The following is an 18,146-nucleotide window of genomic DNA, read 5'->3' on the forward strand; positions in this document are numbered from 1 at the left end:
CAAAAACAAAAACATCTTCAAAAGACCTCGTCTCCTTGAACGCCACAGAACTGCTCGTTTGGACTTTGCAAGAGAGCACCAAACATGGAACAGTCAAAAAGTGGAAGAAAGTTTTATTCTCTAATGAGAATTTTTTTTACCTTGATGGTCCTGATGGTTTCCAATGTTACTGGCATGACAAGCAGATCTGACCCGAGATGTTTTCTACGCGCCACAGTGGAGGGGGCGCCATAATGGTCTGTGGTGCTTTTTCCTTCAGTGGAACAATGGAGCTTCAGGAAGTGCAGGGGCATCAAACGGCCGCTGGCTATGTCCAGATGTTGCAGAGAGCATTCCTCATGACTGAGGGCCCTCGTCTGTGTGGTAACGACTGGGTTTTTCAACAGGACAACGCTACAGTACACAATGCCCGCAGGACAAGGGACTTCTTCCAGGAGAATAACATCACTCTTTTGGCTCATCCTGCGTGTTCCCCTGATCTAAATCCAATTGAGAACCTTTGGGGATGGGTGGCAAGGGAATTTTTTATTTTTTTTGGGAGATGTGGTCCTAAACTTTTGATCAGCTGAAAAACAGCCCGTTTCAGTTTATTCGTCGTTTTCATTTAATTAAATGCTCACTCCCATTTCTTCTTGTTGCATGTTGAAGCTCTACTTGGAACCTTGTTAAGATCCAGCCATGCTAAATATGATTTTTTGCCATTTTTCAAGTAGTTTTAAACTTTTGATCAGGACTGTATTTTCAGGACTCCCAAAGCAATGAATAGAGTGCATGCAAGGTCTGCTCTCCTTCACTTCTGGGACCCCATTCTCTAGATAGGATAGGGTACCAGAGGTTGGACCAACACCGTTCTGACATTGATCTTCCCAGATTATTCTTTTTTTTAAACTCGTTTTATTGAAAAAAGAGTAACAAGGCACATACATGGCATAGACATATGCATATCGTAAAATCACATGCAGTAGGTTACAGCAAGAATAATGAAGACATACCGGAGTAGTATACAGTACAGTACAATAAATAAAGAGTATACAGTCATACAGATGTCATTATTTCCTTCGCGAGCACAGTGTGGACAATCAAAGCATATGGGAGAAAACTTAGAGGTGCTATACCCCTCTCAGGGGTTGTCTGACATTACAGAATTGGGTGAAATGGTTAAAGAAGAGTCGCACCATAAACCCCAAACCTTCTGAAATTTGTCAGGGCACTTCCTATTCACATATAGTACTTTTTCGTACGGGATGATCTGATTCACTAGCCTTTTCCAAATACCCACAGTAGGAAGATCCTCCGCCATCCACTTAAGGGCGATCACTTTGCGGGCCATAAACAGGGATTCACTGAGTAGTATTTTATTGTAGTGTGACCACCCGTCATTGTTAAATATACCCAGCAGACATACCTTGGGACATAGCGGAATCGGGCCCATACCAAATGACGACAAAACTCTAAGGATATCCTGCCAGTATAATCTGATATGGGAGCATTCCCACATCATGTGCCAGAAGTCCGCGTTAGTCTGTAAGCATCTAAGGCAATTAGGCTGAGGCATCCTCCCCATCTTATGCAGCCTGGTAGGAGTCAGATAACTACGGTGCAACATGTATAACTGTATCAGTCTGTTGTTAACCGAGGGTGACACAGAGGTGACAGCCTCCAACGCATCCGTCCAATCCTCTGCAGTAAGATGAGGAATATTACCCCTCCACCTGGCTTCGGCTAGAATGGGTTGTGAGGACATTCGCAACCCCAGCAGGTAAGTATAAAGGGCTGAAATCAAACCCCTAGGTCCTTGTGATTTAACTACACCGATTAAGGGATACGAAGAGATGGCCCTGCTCGGATCCCTAAACTGTACCTGCAGGGCGTGCCTGATCTGCAAGTATCTAAAAAATTGGGTACGCTCCAGGCCAAATTTCTCCTGAATTTGGGAAAAGGAACAAAGAACACCATTCTTATACAAGTCACGCAGCGCATGTATCCCTAAAGATGCCCAGACCTGAGTTCCCTCAATGGACTGTAGATGGGGAAGCAACGGATTATCCCACAGGGGTATATCATCTGCCCAGTCCTGATAACGCCTCAACTTGGAGTCTTTCCAAACTTGATGTGCCAGCTTGTGAATCTGCAATAGTTTCCCCGATAGCGACCCTGCCCCTTCTAACACTGGCCATAAACTGGACAACCCCAAGTACTGCTGCAGGTAATATTCCATATTCACAAGAGGCTGCCCATTAACCCAACCGGCCAAAAATTTCAATTGACCCGCTAGGAAGTACAAATGAAAATCCGGGAGAGCCGCACCGCCCAACATCCTGGACCGCTGTAACGTGTGTAAGGCTAATTTATGTCTGGCCTTGCCCCAGATAAACTGCACCATTAAGGAGTGAAGCCGATCAAAAAAATTCCTAGATATTGGAGTGCAGGCATGTTCCAATAAATATAACCCCTTGGGTAATAGGATCATCTTTATCAAGTTAATCCGTCCCATAATAGATATAGGCAGCATTTTCCAGACTGCAAACCTGCTAGAAAAAACTGATTCCAAAGGGGCAATATTTCTGGCATACGCCTCCCTCGGCTCCTTGGTAATGAAAATCCCCAAATATTTAAAATGATCTACAATCTTCAGATTATGATAATCATTGGGCCAGTCTGCGTTCCATAAAGGCATGAGCGCCGACTTGGTCCAGTTGATATGCAAACCTGAATACCGCCCAAACGTCTCTATAAGGCTGAGTTCACACGGGCGAGATTTCCGCGCGGGTGCAATGCAGTAGGTGAACGCATTGCACCTGCACTGAATCCTGACCCATTCATTTCAATGGGGCTGTGCACATGAGCATTTTTTTTCATGCATCACTTCTGCAATGCTTTAAAATCGCAGCATGTTCTATATTCTGCGTTTTTCACGCAGCCCTGGCTCCATAGAAGTGAATGGGGCTGCGTTAACGCATTGCATCTGCAAGCAAGTGCGGATGCAATGCGTTTTTCACTGATGGTTGCTAGGAGATGTTGTTTGTAAACCTTCAGTTTTTTATCACGCGCGTGAAAAAAGCATCAAAACGCATTGCACCCACGCGGAAAAAACTGAACAACTAAACGCAATTGCAGCCAAAACTGACTGAACTTGCTTGCAAAATGGTGCGAGTTTAACTGAACGCATCCGGACCAAATCTGTCACGCTCGTGTGAACTCAGCCTAATACTGATCGCTCGTGGCAAAGACACCTCCAACCTACTGATGAACAATATGAGATCGTCTGCGTACAGGCCCACTCTGTCCTCCCTCCCCCCAAGCTCTACACCCGCATATATTTGATCCCGTCGAATGCGAAGAGCCAGATGTTCAATGGCAATTGCAAACAGGAGAGGGGAGAGAGGGCAACCCTGCCTCGTATCCCTTTGTAAATCAAAATAAGCTGAGGTGGTACCATTCACCAAGACATTGGCTCTGGGACTTTTATACAATACCCGAATCCACTGCAGAAACCCAGGACCGAAGCCAAACTTCTCCATTACCTTCATCAGATAGGGCCATTCTAGCGAATCGAATGTCTTCGCGGTATCGAGCGAGGCCAAGGCCCACTGCCTGTCATCCTGAGTACCAATTTGGGCTACGACTTGAGTCCTACGGATATTACTAGAGGTCGAGTGTCCAGGTATAAACCCAGTCTGATCACTATGTATTATGCTGGCTATCATCTTGTTCAACCTATTGGCGAAGATCTTTGTCAGAATCTTATAGTCAAGGTTCAGCAAAGATATCGGCCGATAGGAGGCACATTCCACTGGATCCTTATCCGGCTTCAAAAGCACTACTATAGTCGCTTCATACAAAGAATCAGGTAACCTACCCAACCTCCACGCCTCTTGGAACATCACCTTAAGTTGAGGCCCAAGTATATCTACATATTTAGCATATATCTCTAATGGCAGGCCATCAGGACCAGGGGCCTTCCCATTTGCCAGGTCTTCTATAGCTTCCTGTATCTCCTCAACAGTTATGGCCTCCTCTAACACCTTACTATCCTCCACTGATAAAGTCGGATGGTCTATCTCAGCTAAATAAGCCTCCAGTTCTACCTCCGAGTGCTCCGCTCGTGACCGGTATAAATCGCGATAAAAGTCGGCAAAACTCGATAGGATATCTGGCACAGAGTCCCTCACCTCGCCATCCGTGGCCTTTATACGCAGAACCGGTGGGGCTGCCGAATTCCTATGGACAATCTGCGCTAATACTCTCCCAGCCCTATCTCCCACCTCGAAAGCCTGCTGTTTATAAAAGAACATCTTCCGATTACTCTTTTCATGCAAGTGTACCAGATACATCCTGCCCTTCTGCAACCAGTCCTGCCTGTTTCCCTCAGAGGGATCCGCTGCAAATCTCGCTTCAGCCTCCCTAACACATGTGTTAAAGGAGTCCTCCTTCTCCCTGGTCTCCCTCTTGATATAAGATATAGAAGATTTAAGACATCCCCTGAGGTATGCCTTAAGGGTATCCCACAATAATAACGGATTCGTATCCACATCCTGCACCTCTAGAAACACTCGCAACTGATCAGGAATCCTGTCCTGATCCTTCAGGAGCGTGAGCCAGAAAGGGTGAATTCTCAGCTTTGTCCCAGACCGTCTCTCCTGTGAATCATTCAGTCTTACTAATAATGGTGCATGATCTGAGACACTCCTGGGACCATAAGAAATATCCGACAATCCCAGGCACACCTCAGGGGAACCAAACACGTAGTCGATCCTAGACATTGCACCGGCGGAGGGAGTGAAACAGGAATACTCTATGGAGTCCGGATGTTTCTCCCTCCACAGGTCCAACCATCCCATCTCCGCAATCCAAGACGCCAATAAACTCGGTCCCAGATTATTCTTAATAAGGGCGGCCAGAAGGATTCCTAGTATATGCCTCTCTATCATCAGTCATCTCCTGTTTTAATCTCATGTCACTGTATTCATTTTTGTCTTCCTTCCTAGGCGTAAAAGGGGTTGTGCCACAATGGACATCAATGGAATGGCAGGGCGCACGCTCCACCTACACTCCATTCAATCTCCTCATCATTGTGGCTGTGCAGGGAGAATAAATGGGGAACCAACCTACAATTAATACCTACCACATACATGAGATAAAGCCGACCTTTCTGGTGGCTGAGAATTGATGGAGCGAGTGTGAACAGGATCACCCGCATGCACTCCAGTTCCCGGTCACCTCTCAATCTCTCCTGTCATTCTCTCCGGTAAGAAACAGATCGAGGCAACCCATGACAATTGGTTGTCACGATCTGTACAAGGTCTTCTCTGCTGGAACTGCTAGTGATTCTGATACACTAGCAGCCTCAGGGGCGTGCATGCACAGGCAAGATGCGGGATTATATTATCCCAGGACAGCTTGCCTGCTCCATCACTCACAGCAGAGGCACTGTCCCCACTACAGCTCAGGAAGTGCAACCCGGGAGTCATTCGACAACCCCTTTAATGTGTTTTTTAGTTCTAAGTAAAAGACTATTAATTTTATTATGTCAAATATACTTCCTCACAGTATTCAAGATCCCTGCTTACAGTTATAGTAACTCTGATTACACTGAGTGGCTGACAGTCATTTCTGTTCATGTCATATGATAAACACCCAAATTTAAAGGGCGCTGCACATGAGAACTGTGTTCATAATCATAAGGGCTGATTCACATGGCTGTGATCAGCCTGGGAGACACGTCTGAGTGTCAGCCGCATCTCCTGGCTTCCCCGAGCTGACTGCATCACAGTGTTTTATGTAATTGTGGATATTTTGGACTGTGATGGCTTACATGATAATGTGAGACCAGTACAGTAGACGGTCACACGTGAATCATAAAACACTACGATACAATCAGTTATGATCAGGGCAGCCGCTGTTGACCCGGGAAGTGAAGGTGACACGCGGTCATGGTCGTGTAAATCAGCCCTAAAGTCTGACTCCACAATTTACCGATAAGTATTCTCGCTCGTCACTTATTCTGACCCCTGCCAGTTCGGTGACTGCTTCTGTAAGAACGGATCTGTACATGACATGCAGAGGATTAAACTGATTGAGATGATATTTGCCTAGCAACCATTCATTAGGCAAGGTTCAGAAACCGGCCAGCAATCCAATCCACCTCCTTATCTGCCCGCTGAACACATAACCCTCTCCTCTACCTTCACTTCCACTCATACTACTAAACATTTGGATATGCAAAGAGCAAAACACCTAAACAGCGCACGATTTATAGCACGGATGACCTCGCCGCTTGTGTCTTCTGCTTCTTTTATCTCTTCCAGATGTGTAAAACCGTAGGTGCATTTATGAAAGGCAGTTACAGGTTCAAGATCACCTTGTTTTATATCAGAGCCAGAGCTAGAATTTCAGACCTTGCTAAATACAAGATTAATTAGGTTCTTATTCTTAAAGGGGTATGCCATTTTTTTTTGTTTATATAATAGGAAATTATACAATTTTCATATATACATGTATTTAAAATACAACAAATTGTTGTTGACTGCTATCTGCACTGTACAATGGGTTGGCCCATAAATCAATCAGTCCTGTGTACTGCATCCATGGCCTAACTGAAACACATAGGACATTTCCATGAGATAGTCACAAGTATCCGATGTAGCTATTACAACAAATACAACTATGTGTGTTTACATGGCTGCCTGTTTCCAGGGGATTTGTAAAATGGCTGCTTGTCTCTAGGTGATGTTATGTTGTTAATAAAATGAACTGCAAAAAATGACAAATACAAAACATACAGTGGAAACAGGGAGAACAATGTTGGATGTGCTTTTTCACAGTGAGATATAATGGGGTGCTACAGGCAGCAATACTGTATATGCTGTATACATCTGTGCTGCATCTCAGTAAACTACTATTCACCTGTTAGATATCTGGACAGTTACAGGGGTTGTACATTTTATAAACCGGCACCTGGATCTGAATACTTTTGTAATTGCATGTAATTCAAAATTTAGCATAGCCACTGAATTATTCACTGAAATCTATTTGTATAGCGCCACCTGCCGTTTTCACTTTTTCTAAATTCTCTGTCCAGCTCACTGAGGTTGACACACACACACTTATTTCCATCCTTTAACTGCCACCAACTGCAGCAAAAATAACACTCCCCCTGAAAAAGTGCACCCCCCCTGAGCTGCCAATCTAGCAGAGCAATGAATGGGTGATCTCTGGGTCCATGTGAGGTTCAGGGCTGGTTCTAAGTTTGTTAGAAAGAGACTGTCGTGTACTAGGTGAAATCTGATGCCACAATATTTATTTAGTTATTTTTTTGCTGTTTGGTTTTTCAATGACACTGTTACAACTCAAATGTTAGAAAATAGCCTATTGAGCATTGATGCAATAATATTTGCATCCACCTATTTCAGAGAATAGGAAATTAACCTACCCTACCTACTTAAAAATCCATAGTAAGTGATAATTTGATTTGCATTTCGGATCATTGTTGAAAAGGTAAAGTTGCAAAATAGATGTAAATGACCTATTACTATAAGGCTTTGTATGGGGAGATATCAAACACTTCAACTTATCAGAAGCCCACAATATCCCACAAAGTAAAAAAAAAATTCTAAGTAGTTGGAAAATGACACGGTACAATGACCCAATCTTCCCTTTTCCTCCTTCAAAAACAAAACGGTACCTACTGCATCACCATTTCAACACCTTTGCAAAATCACCCAATATAGAGTCTTAAAAATTGACACCTTTATTTGTGGACCCATTTATTTTGATGAAATTTGCTGAACAACATGGACAAAGAATATAAGACTTAGGCCTTATGCACACGTCCGTGCTGTTTTTTGCGGTCTGCAAACCGCGGATCTGCAAAAAAACGGAAGCCCCCCATGTGCCTTCCGCAATTTGCGGAACGGAACGGGCGGCCTATTGTAGACATGCCTATTTTTGTCCGCAAAACGGACAAGAATAGGACATGCTATATTTTTTTTCGCGGCCTCGGAATGGAGCAACGGATGCCGACAGCACATGGAGTGCTGTCTGCATCTTTTGCGGCCCCATTGAAGTGAATGGGTCCGCATCCAAGCCGCAGAAACTGCGGCTCGGATGCAGACCATAACTACGGTCGTGTGCATGAGGCCTTACTAGTCATACCCTCAGATCTTTGGAGAATACTTACCGCAGTAGAATTAGTTCCAGACCAGTGGATACACAGTGAAAGCCTCCACCTGAAAATGTCAATGTCCCTACAACAGAAAGGGACAAAAGGAAAAAAGATCATTAGATAATACAAATAAATAAAACGGCTAAATACCTGGAAACTTTATTTTACAGATTATGAACGGAGTTGATGGCCTCTGGACTTTCTAGGTCCACTGCCATAACATTTCCACATATTAACCACCTATACTAGAGTGCCATCGCATGTAACAAATTTTGGTGCAGAAATGTCCCATTCAGACAAATGGAACTAATTTAAAGTTGCCACATCTGAAGGCACTCTTAACACGGTAGCGGGGCTCACTTAACACTCTTTGTCAGTCAGACCAGGTAGGAGCACCCCACCTCTCCAATTCTGTCTCAGTAGTGTGGCTGATCGGGGCTTCTTACATTATACTAATCCCTGTTTGCGCGTTTATCGAGGCTTATGAAGAAAACAATAGAGCTTTCATACTGTCAGTTCCAATCAGAGATGAGCCAATTGATTGATTCATACAAATCAAATTTGTTGATAAATCAGCTTGCCTGAGCAGCGAGGAGTATGCACCACTACACAATCAAGAGAGTGGGTGGAGCCTCTTTAGCAGCGGGGCCAGTCCCTCGCTGCTCAAGCAGGCTGATTTACATACTAATTCGATTTCTACAAATCAATTGGCTCATCGCTTCCAATTCTCCACCTAGGATTCTAATGACAGATAAACCCTTCTCTGCATAGCAGTGCTGCACATAGAGATTACTCAGAATTGTTATCTTTCTGTGATTGCTGCTACATGACAATATTATTTTGTATTACATTTTTAGTGGCATGGCAGTGGCAAAATAATAATTAAAAAAAAGAAGCCAAAAATCTTTTACTTTTTTTTCTATAAATATTGAGTTTAAGAGGACCTTTCACCTGGAAAAACAATGTGAACTAAGTATGCTGACATGGAGAGCGGCGCCCGGGGATCTCACTGCACTTACTATTATCCCCGGGCGCCGCTCCGTTCTCCCGTTATGCCCTCCGGTATCTTCGCTCTGTAAGTTATAGTAGGCGGTGTCTGCCCTTGTCCTGTGGGCGCTGCAGCTCTGGCCAATCGCAGCGCACAGCTCACAGCCTGGGAGAGAAAAAAAAACTCCCAGGCTGTGAGCTGTGCGCTGCGATTGGTCAGTGCTGCAGCCTAGCAGGAGGAGACGCCCACAGGATAATGGCAGACTCCGCCTACTATAACTTACAGAGCGAAGATACCGGAGGGCATAACGGGAGAACGGAGCGGCGCCCGGGGATAATAGTAAGTGCAGTGAGATCCCCGGACGCCGCTCTACATGTCAGCATACTTAGTTCACATTGTTTTTCCAGGTAAAAGGTTCTCTTTAAAAAGTAAGTCTACTTTCACATCTGCATTTTCAATTCAGGTTTTGAGATCCGGCAGAAGATCTCAAAACCTGAATTAGGGTACTTTCACACTTGCGTTTAACTTTTCTGGTATTGGGAAAAAGCTGAACACAACGGAATGCTCCAAAATGCTTTCCGTTACGTTTGGTTGCATTCCCTTACCGGACAGAAAACCGCAGCATGGGATGCAGAGCAAAACGGATCTTCTTGGAAACCATAGAAAACTGATCCGTCACCTATTGACTTACAATGAATTTCATGCCCAATTAGCTTCGTTCAGTGTTGGTTTAATACTACCGGATCCGGGTGAAACATGGCCATCAGGATGTATTAAAATGGTACAGAGGGATCCTTTTAATTCAGGTTTTGAGATCCTCTGCCTTGAGATCCTCTGAATTTAAAACGCAGATCTGAAAGTAGCCTAACCTGAAAAAGTTCCCTTTACGTAGATATTAATCAAAATAAGGGTAAATGAATATGGTATTGTTCTTGCCACCCAGTCATATCTTTTCACTTGTTTTTATAAAAAATCTGGTGCCACAGAAGACATTTCTGGAAAGCCAGAATCAGCAGGGCACAATACTAGAACGCAGGCCCAATAAGAATTATACTGCTCTAGAGACAGAATACAGATAAACCTATTAAACGGCCCCCAATAGTCTCCACATGGCAGTGCTGTGATACCGGAGTAGAATGTGATTTTACATCCATAATTGGCCTCCAGTTCCACTGACCTCTGCAAGGTGCATCTGACTTCCCGAAGAACCTTAAAATCCCTTTCAATGTTTTGCAAAAGGTCTCCGAATAATTGACATTCAGTCTGGCTGCATCTCGCGCTCAGAATTAGTCATGCTGTTTGCTAATCACCGGAAGATAAACTTGCTCCACACATCTAGTTAGAAATGGCCACTTACAGCAACTTTTACAAATCATAGCAATCCAATTAGCATGTATGCACCAGCTGGCAGGGAGATGCCAATTTTAGATCTTTATGTTTAAAGCTAATTAGTTTTTTTTTCCCCCCTCAATTTATGAAATGACCTTGTTTCTAAAGCCGTGATTCTCAATATACATAGAAAAAGTTGAAATAGCAGGAGACTGAAAATATCTGCCCTGTGAAATCTGACAACTTATATATATATATATATATACACACAGTACAGACCAAAAGTTTGGACACACCTTCTCATTCAAAGAGTTTTCTTTATTTTCATGACTATGAAAATTGTAGATTCACACTGAAGGCACCAAAACTATGAATTAACACATGTGGAATTATATACATAACAAAAAAGTGTGAAACAACTGAAAATATGTCATATTCTAGGTTCTTCAAAGTAGCCACCTTTTGCTTTGATTACTGCTTTGCACACTCTTGGCATTATCTTGATGAGCTTCAAGAGGTAGTCACCTGAAATGGTCTTCCAACAGTCTTGAAGGAGTTCCCAGAGATGCTTAGCACTTGTTGGCCCTTTTGCCTTCACTCTGCGGTCCAGCTCACCCCAAACCATCGCGATTGGGTTCAGGTCCAGTGACTGTGGAGGCCAGATCATCTGGCGCAGCACCCCATCACTCTCCTTCATGGTCAAATAGCCCTTACACAGCCTGGAGGTGTGTTTGGGGTTATTGTCCTGTTGAAAAATAACTGATGGTCCAACTAAACGCAAACCGGATGGAATAGCATGCCGCTGCAAGATGCTGTGGTAGCCATGCTGGTTCAGTATTACTTCGTTTTTGAATAAATCCCCAACACTGTCACCAGCAAAGCACCCCCACACCATCACACCTCCTCCTCCTCCATGCTTCACGGTGGGAACCAGGCATGTAGAGTCCATCAGTTCACCTTTTCTGCGTCGCACAAAGACACGGTGGTTGGAACCAAAGATCTAAAATTTGGACTCAGACCAAAGCACAGATTTCCACTGGTCTAATGTCCATTCCTTGTGTTCTGTAGCCCATTGCTTGGTGCCTGTCCTTAGCAGTGGTTTCCTAGCAGATATTCTACCATGAAGGCCTGATTCACACAGTCTCCTCTTAACAGTTGTTCTAGAGAGGTGTCTGCTGCTAGAACTCTGTGTGGCATTGACCTGGTCTCTAATCTGAGCTGCTGTTAACCTGCGATTTCTGAGGCTGGTGACTCGGATGAACTTATCCTCCGCAGCAGAGGTGACTCTTGGTCTTCCTTTTCAGGGGCGGTCCGCATGTGAGCCAGTTTCTTTGTAGCGCTTGATGGTTTTTGTGACTGCACTTGGGGACACTTTAAAAGTTTTCCCAATTTTTCAGACTGACTGACCTTCATTTCTTAAAGTAATGATAGCCACTAGTTTTTCTTCACTTAGCTGCTTTTTTCTTGTCATAATACAAATTCTAACAGTCTATTCAGTAGGACTATCAGCTGTGTATCCACCTGACTTCTCCACAACGCAACTGATGGTCCCAACCCCATTTATAAGGCAAGAAATCCCACTTATTAAACCTGACAGGGCACACCTGTGAAGTGAAAACCATTTCAGGTGACTACCTTTTGAAGCTCATCAAGAGAATGCCAAGAGTGTGCAAAGCAGTAATCAAAGCAAAAGGTGGCTACTTTGAAGAACCTAGAATAGGACATATTTTCAGTTGTTTCACACTTTTTTGTTATGTATATAATTCCACATGTGTTAATTCATAGTTTTGATGCCTTCAGTGTGAATCTACAATTTTCATAGTCATGAAAATAAAGAAAACTCTTTGACTGAGAAGGTGTGTCCAAACTTTTGGTCTGTACTGTGTGTGTATATATATATATATATATATATATATATATATATATATATATATATATATATATATATACACACACACACACACACACATATATACATACATACACACACACACAGATATATATACTGATATACTAAATATATATATATTATATATATATATATATATATATATATATATATATATATATATATATATATATATTAAAAAATATCCCATATATCATTCTGAGCAAACCAAAATATTGAGGAGTCGTCCTCATTAAACTTCATCTCAGCATATCAAATTGTTATTCACCTCTGCAAGAGGCGTCTCTCACTAGTTACGTGCTGAGGCCAGGTGGGCCTTTAAAGCGGTTGTCAATGATTTTAAGGGTCCGTTCTTACGGCTGTGTCCATTTTGTGAACCAAACACTGGATTCTTCCGTGTCCGAGCAGCCAGACATGTCCTGTCTTTGGCCTCAACATACAGACCCATTGAAGTCAATAGGTCTGCACCGCGATGCGGGGGTGCACACAGCCAGTGGCCGTGTTTTACAGATCCGAGGTTTGCCGTCTGCAAAACGGACACTGTCGTGTGACTGGACCCTTATGTTGATGGCTTATTATCAGGGTACGCGATCAATATCTGATCAGGTGGGGGGGACAGGTTTGGGGTCCAACACCCCACTGATCAGCTATTTCAGAGTAGCTCCAGTACCAGAAATACAAAACTCCAACCACTGTGCAGTGCATAGAGCTGATACCTGAAGTGCTGCTCCCAGTGAAGTGAATGGGAGCAGCACTGAAGTAACCAGCTCCGTCCACCACACAATAGACAAAGCTGTGTAGTTTTGGCACTGTATTCCAGCGCTGGAGATACTCAAACATTGGCGGGTGGGCAGAGTGTTTTACCAACTTCGATCAGATACTGATGGCCTATCAGTTAGGCAACAGATCCATTAATCAGGACTGATACATGGGCTATTACCATTCTCCGGCATGTAACAGTCAACCACCTGATATAAGAAAGGCATGTATGAAAAATTTTAAATACATGTGTATAAGAAAATTGTATGATTTCTTATTATATAAACAACTCAATTAAAAAATAAAAACAGGAATACCCCTTTAACTATTACTTTTGAATGATTACTAAGTAACAAAAAAAAAAAAAAAACTTCATCTAATTGGACCTCTGTTGTACATAAAAAAAGGAATGTTCTCGTGTGGCTCTCAAGTGAATGTAAAAGTCTGATAAATCCAGCCTTGTAAGAACCGTGGAGGACTGAAGCTGCAGATGGCGCACCTAACAGGCTTGTTAATTTTCCATTGTGCAATGTTGTCGTGAAGCTTAAACCTCAAGTAAGATTACAAAAAGTAATTTGGCAAATGTTTAGGGATTTAGATTATTGGGAGTCAGCTACACCTTCCATAGAGAAAATTGCATTTTCTCCGTCTGGTCTGACGTCTACATCTGGTTGTGTATTTCTCTACATGGCATCGTGAAAACGAAGTTTACAGAACATATTGCAAGCAGCCGAGCTTTTCCATGGCGGTATAGTCAGCACAGGAGCTAATTAATTTTATCTTTGTTCACTGCGCGATTAAGCCCCATGGTAAGCCAAGCTTAACTGCGTGAAGAACCCCAGAGATAAGATCGCTTCATCAATATGCTGGCTGACTCATGGCCACAGGTCCACAGACACCTTCCCACTGAGAGCTTCCAGCAGACAAACCATTTGCACCTTTTAGACATCAATCATTCTCTGCCCAGGGTACAGCATTCAGTGCATGTGACAGGCGACAGAAATCAAGCGGACACACCAGCCCGGCGGAGGGTTCACATAGAAGCAAACAGAACGTCAGAGGGCTGGCAAATAAAGACTCTGATCAGGTCACGGTTCTAAATGTCTGTACTGATGAATGTAAAACCAGAAAATCATGTAAGGCTTCTTTCACACTGGCGTTTTGGCTTTCCGTTTGTGAGATCCGTTCAGGGCTCTCACAGGCAGTCCAAAATGGATCAGTTTTGCCCTAATGTATTCTGAATGGAAAAGGATCCGCTCAGAAGGCATCAGTTTGCCTCCATTCTGTCTCCATTCCTCTTTGGAGGCGGACACCAAAATGCAGCTTGCTGTGCTTTTGTGTCCATCTGACGAAACTGAGCCAAACGGATCCGTTCTGGCACACAATGTAAGTCAATGGGGATGGATCCGTTTTCTATGACACAATCTGGCACGATAGAAAACGGATCCGTCTTGGCTATGTTAAAGATAATACAAATGGATCCGTTCTGAACGGAAGCAGACGGTTGTATTATCTGAACGGATCCGTCTGTGCAGATCCATGACGGATCCGCACCAAACGCAAGTGTGAAAGTAGCCTAAAATGTCCTAGTTCAGTTCAAAGTACTTTGTGTGTGTGCGCACAACAATGGCGGGGTGTAGCGACAATATTCAAAAGCCAGTGAATACACCCCATTAGGGAATTCTCAGTTAAAGGGGTATACCAGTTACATTAAGTTATCCCTATCCACGGAGGATAGGAGATAACTGTTAGATAAGTGGGTATCCTACCGTTGGGACCCACACCGAGAATGGGGACCTAGTGGAGCCCCCTGAAATAAACAGAGCAGCCAGTTAGGCATGAGCGTGGCTGCTCCATTCATTTCTATGAGAGTTCCGCAGATAGCCGAGTACAGCGCTCCGCTATCTCCGGAATTCCCATAGAAAAGAATGGAGGGGTCATACGCATGCCCGACCAGCTGCTCCTTTCATTTCAGGGGGCTGCGGGCTCCCTGTTCTTGTGATGTGTCCCTGCAGTAGGACCCCCACTGATCTAATTGTTATCTCCATCCACAGGATAGGGGATAACTATGTAACTGGAATACCCCTTTAAAGAGGTTGTGACATCTCAACCATTGGTGGCATATTGCTGGGATGTCTGATAGCTGTGGGTCCCACCCTTGGGACCTGCAGCTATCTCTGAAACGAACCCTGCAAAGCAAAGGAGGTTATGCGGTCACCCTCCATTCAACTGTATAGGAGTGCTGAAAATAGCTGAGTCTACATAGTGTCCAATAGAAAGCGATATGCCACCAATGTTTGAGATGACACAACCCCTTTAATAGAGGGGATTTCACATTCACGACACCCGTCTATTAAAGAGGATCTGAAAACTCTCCTGTAGAGCATCTAGTTAGTGGGAAAGGTGTTATAAGAGAGCTTGCCAGTAGGATCAACCCTATAAGCTAGGCCACGTGAGGTAGGGTTGATCCTTTTGCACATTTTGCAAATTCTTTATGCAAATGAGGGCTCAGTGCACCAAGGTGATTCAGCTTTTTAGTGCTGGTCATGTCAATTGCACAAGGGTATTTTTGTGGATTGGAAGCGGACCCGTTAATTTAAAATGGGGCTGTGAAAACTGCGGCCAGCACACCCTGTGCTGTCCACATCTGTATGTCCATTCCGCCGTCCAGCAAAAAAGACAGAGGTCAGCATGTCCTATTTTTAACATAGAGTGGGACGTGCGGAACGGGAAAATGTGGGATGCACACGGCTGGTATCCACTTTTTTTTTTTTTTTAGCAGATACGCGATTTGAGGACAGAAAAATGGTTACAGTTGTGTGCATGGGACCTAAAGAATAAAAGTATTTCTTTCTGGGGAATGGCGGAGACATTTTATTCAGAAGGATCAACCCCGATAGCATGCCTGGTTTAATAGGGCTAATCCTGCTTTTTAAAGGAATCATCCAACCAAAAATTAATATTAAGTAGAAGCGGGGGAAGGGAGTGGCAATTAAAAAAAAATCAAAGTCCAAGAGCGATGACGGGTTGCTCCCATACACATGGCCTCTGCAGTGCCGTTTCCACTGTCTAAACATTAAAACAGCACCAACCCTGTCCATGAGTTGTGGCTGGAATTGAAGCTTGGCTTCATTGGGGTTAATGGGGCAGGGATGCAATACCACACACAACCTGTGGACAGGGGTGGCACTGTTTTTGGGAGAAAACAGACTTATCTTTCTAATCTTTTGTAAAATTCGTAGGGTCTATTCTGGCAGAATACTATATGAAGGAGAAAAGCAATTTACTTACTCAAAATTTTATATCCATGTGAGAATGAGAATGAAGACATCCAGAACTATATTCAGGCAAAATTAACATCACAGCCCAATCTCAGCAAGGTGACAAACAGATATGTAGGCCCCTGCTGGTGACATTTACATGTTCATATTCATTTCCCAATTTCCTATACAGTGGTCCCTCAAGTTACAATATTAATTGGTTCCAGGAAAACCATTGTATGTTGTAACCAATGTAAGTTGAGTAATCGGTTCCCAAGCCCCAAAATGTCATCCAAGATAAGAGAAAATGAAGCGTTAAGAAAAATAAGCAGATAACTAAGACCGATACAACACGTCCTTACATATAACAGTCAGGAATAGCTGCTAACTAGCATCTAATCCAGCTATTTTACCAGAGTAGTGACCATGATTGGATGGATCCGAGTCTCAGACATTGTATGTGGAGTCTGGTTTCTACTTACGATGGGTCAAAAAACACAATATTGTATCCTGAGGGATCACTGTATAGCACCAACATAAGACGCAGCGATGAACAGACTGTCATCATTCAATTCAATGATACATACATTGTCAAGACCAATGTCACAGAAGTTAGTTTTTTATTTATTTGCGGGCAGAAATCTGAGAATCCTGCAAACACGGGAAGAACATATATACTACATGTAGATTGCCATTGGTCGGATGCAAACCCAGGACCCATGGCACAGGCCAATACCTTGCAGCACCGAAGTGCAGTAATGCCCTGCCATGTGCGGAAAGCAGGAAGGTACGTGACACATAGGTTTAGATCCAGGGCAGCAAATCTCCCATAGGATATAAAAAGTCATTCGCCTGTTTCCAGAACCCTCAGAGATAATATAATATGAGATAAAGACACGATCCACTCATTGAGGAAGCATGCTAGAGGTGGAATAGCTGCAGGGTGCTACATAATTGTGCCAATTGGACAGGGTATTAGGGAATAGCCTTACAGGAATACCCTAAATAGCAGATCAAACTTCACCCCCTAGCTGACAACATAAAAGACGCTCTGAAACGCCAAACTTATTTTCACCTCTCTGACTTCTTACCTGTGCTAAGAGGTGGGAGTGATAGGAGGATCTGGGCGTTCATCATCATATTATCAATGGTGCGATCCCGATTTACCTGCCTCCAGCTTTATAATAGACCTGTCACTTCTAACCTGTACTCTGCTGGGGAGGACACTACTCATCCTGCCACCCGTGTACAAGGTGCAAGCTGAAAGGAATACCCTCGTGATCAACTTCCTTTCCAGGGGTCCTTCAAACTAAGGGCCCATTCACACGACTGTATTTCTATTTCATATTGAATGGGGCCACAAAAGATGCACACAGCACACCGTGTGCTGTCCACATCCACACATCTGTTCCGTGGCCCCACAAAAAAGACAGAACATGTCCTATTCACGTCCACTTTGCAGACAAGAATGCGGATTTCTACCATAGGGAAGGACGTTCCGATCCGCAATTTTTTTTACGGATCCACTATTTAAGGTCCGCAAAAACTGATACACGCGTGTGAATGCATCCTTAAAGGGATTTTGAAAAATGGACAGACTCTTCTAAGAGGTTGTCCAAGATTTTCAAATTGATGGAATCCTCGAGATAGGCCATCCGACACCCCACACCGCCTCCGATCAGCTGTCCTGCGGTAGCTCGGTCCACTACACTGAAGTGAAAGGGGACATCAATACAG

The 18,146-nt window shown here is 43.7% G+C and overlaps 1 protein-coding gene across 1 annotated transcript in view; it reads right to left on the reverse strand.

Annotated features, from left to right (window-relative positions):
- Positions 1 to 18,146, reverse strand: part of FAM222B (family with sequence similarity 222 member B) — a 149,400-nt gene that overhangs the window by 97,390 nt on the left and 33,864 nt on the right. The window contains exon 4 of the mRNA XM_044283802.1: positions 8,180 to 8,246. The gene's annotated coding sequence lies outside the window, so the exon portion shown is untranslated. The remainder of the gene's footprint in view (positions 1 to 8,179; positions 8,247 to 18,146) is intronic.

This window comes from Bufo gargarizans, chromosome 3 (genome assembly GCF_014858855.1).
Source record: "Bufo gargarizans isolate SCDJY-AF-19 chromosome 3, ASM1485885v1, whole genome shotgun sequence".
NCBI classification, from domain to species: domain Eukaryota; kingdom Metazoa; phylum Chordata; class Amphibia; order Anura; family Bufonidae; genus Bufo; species Bufo gargarizans.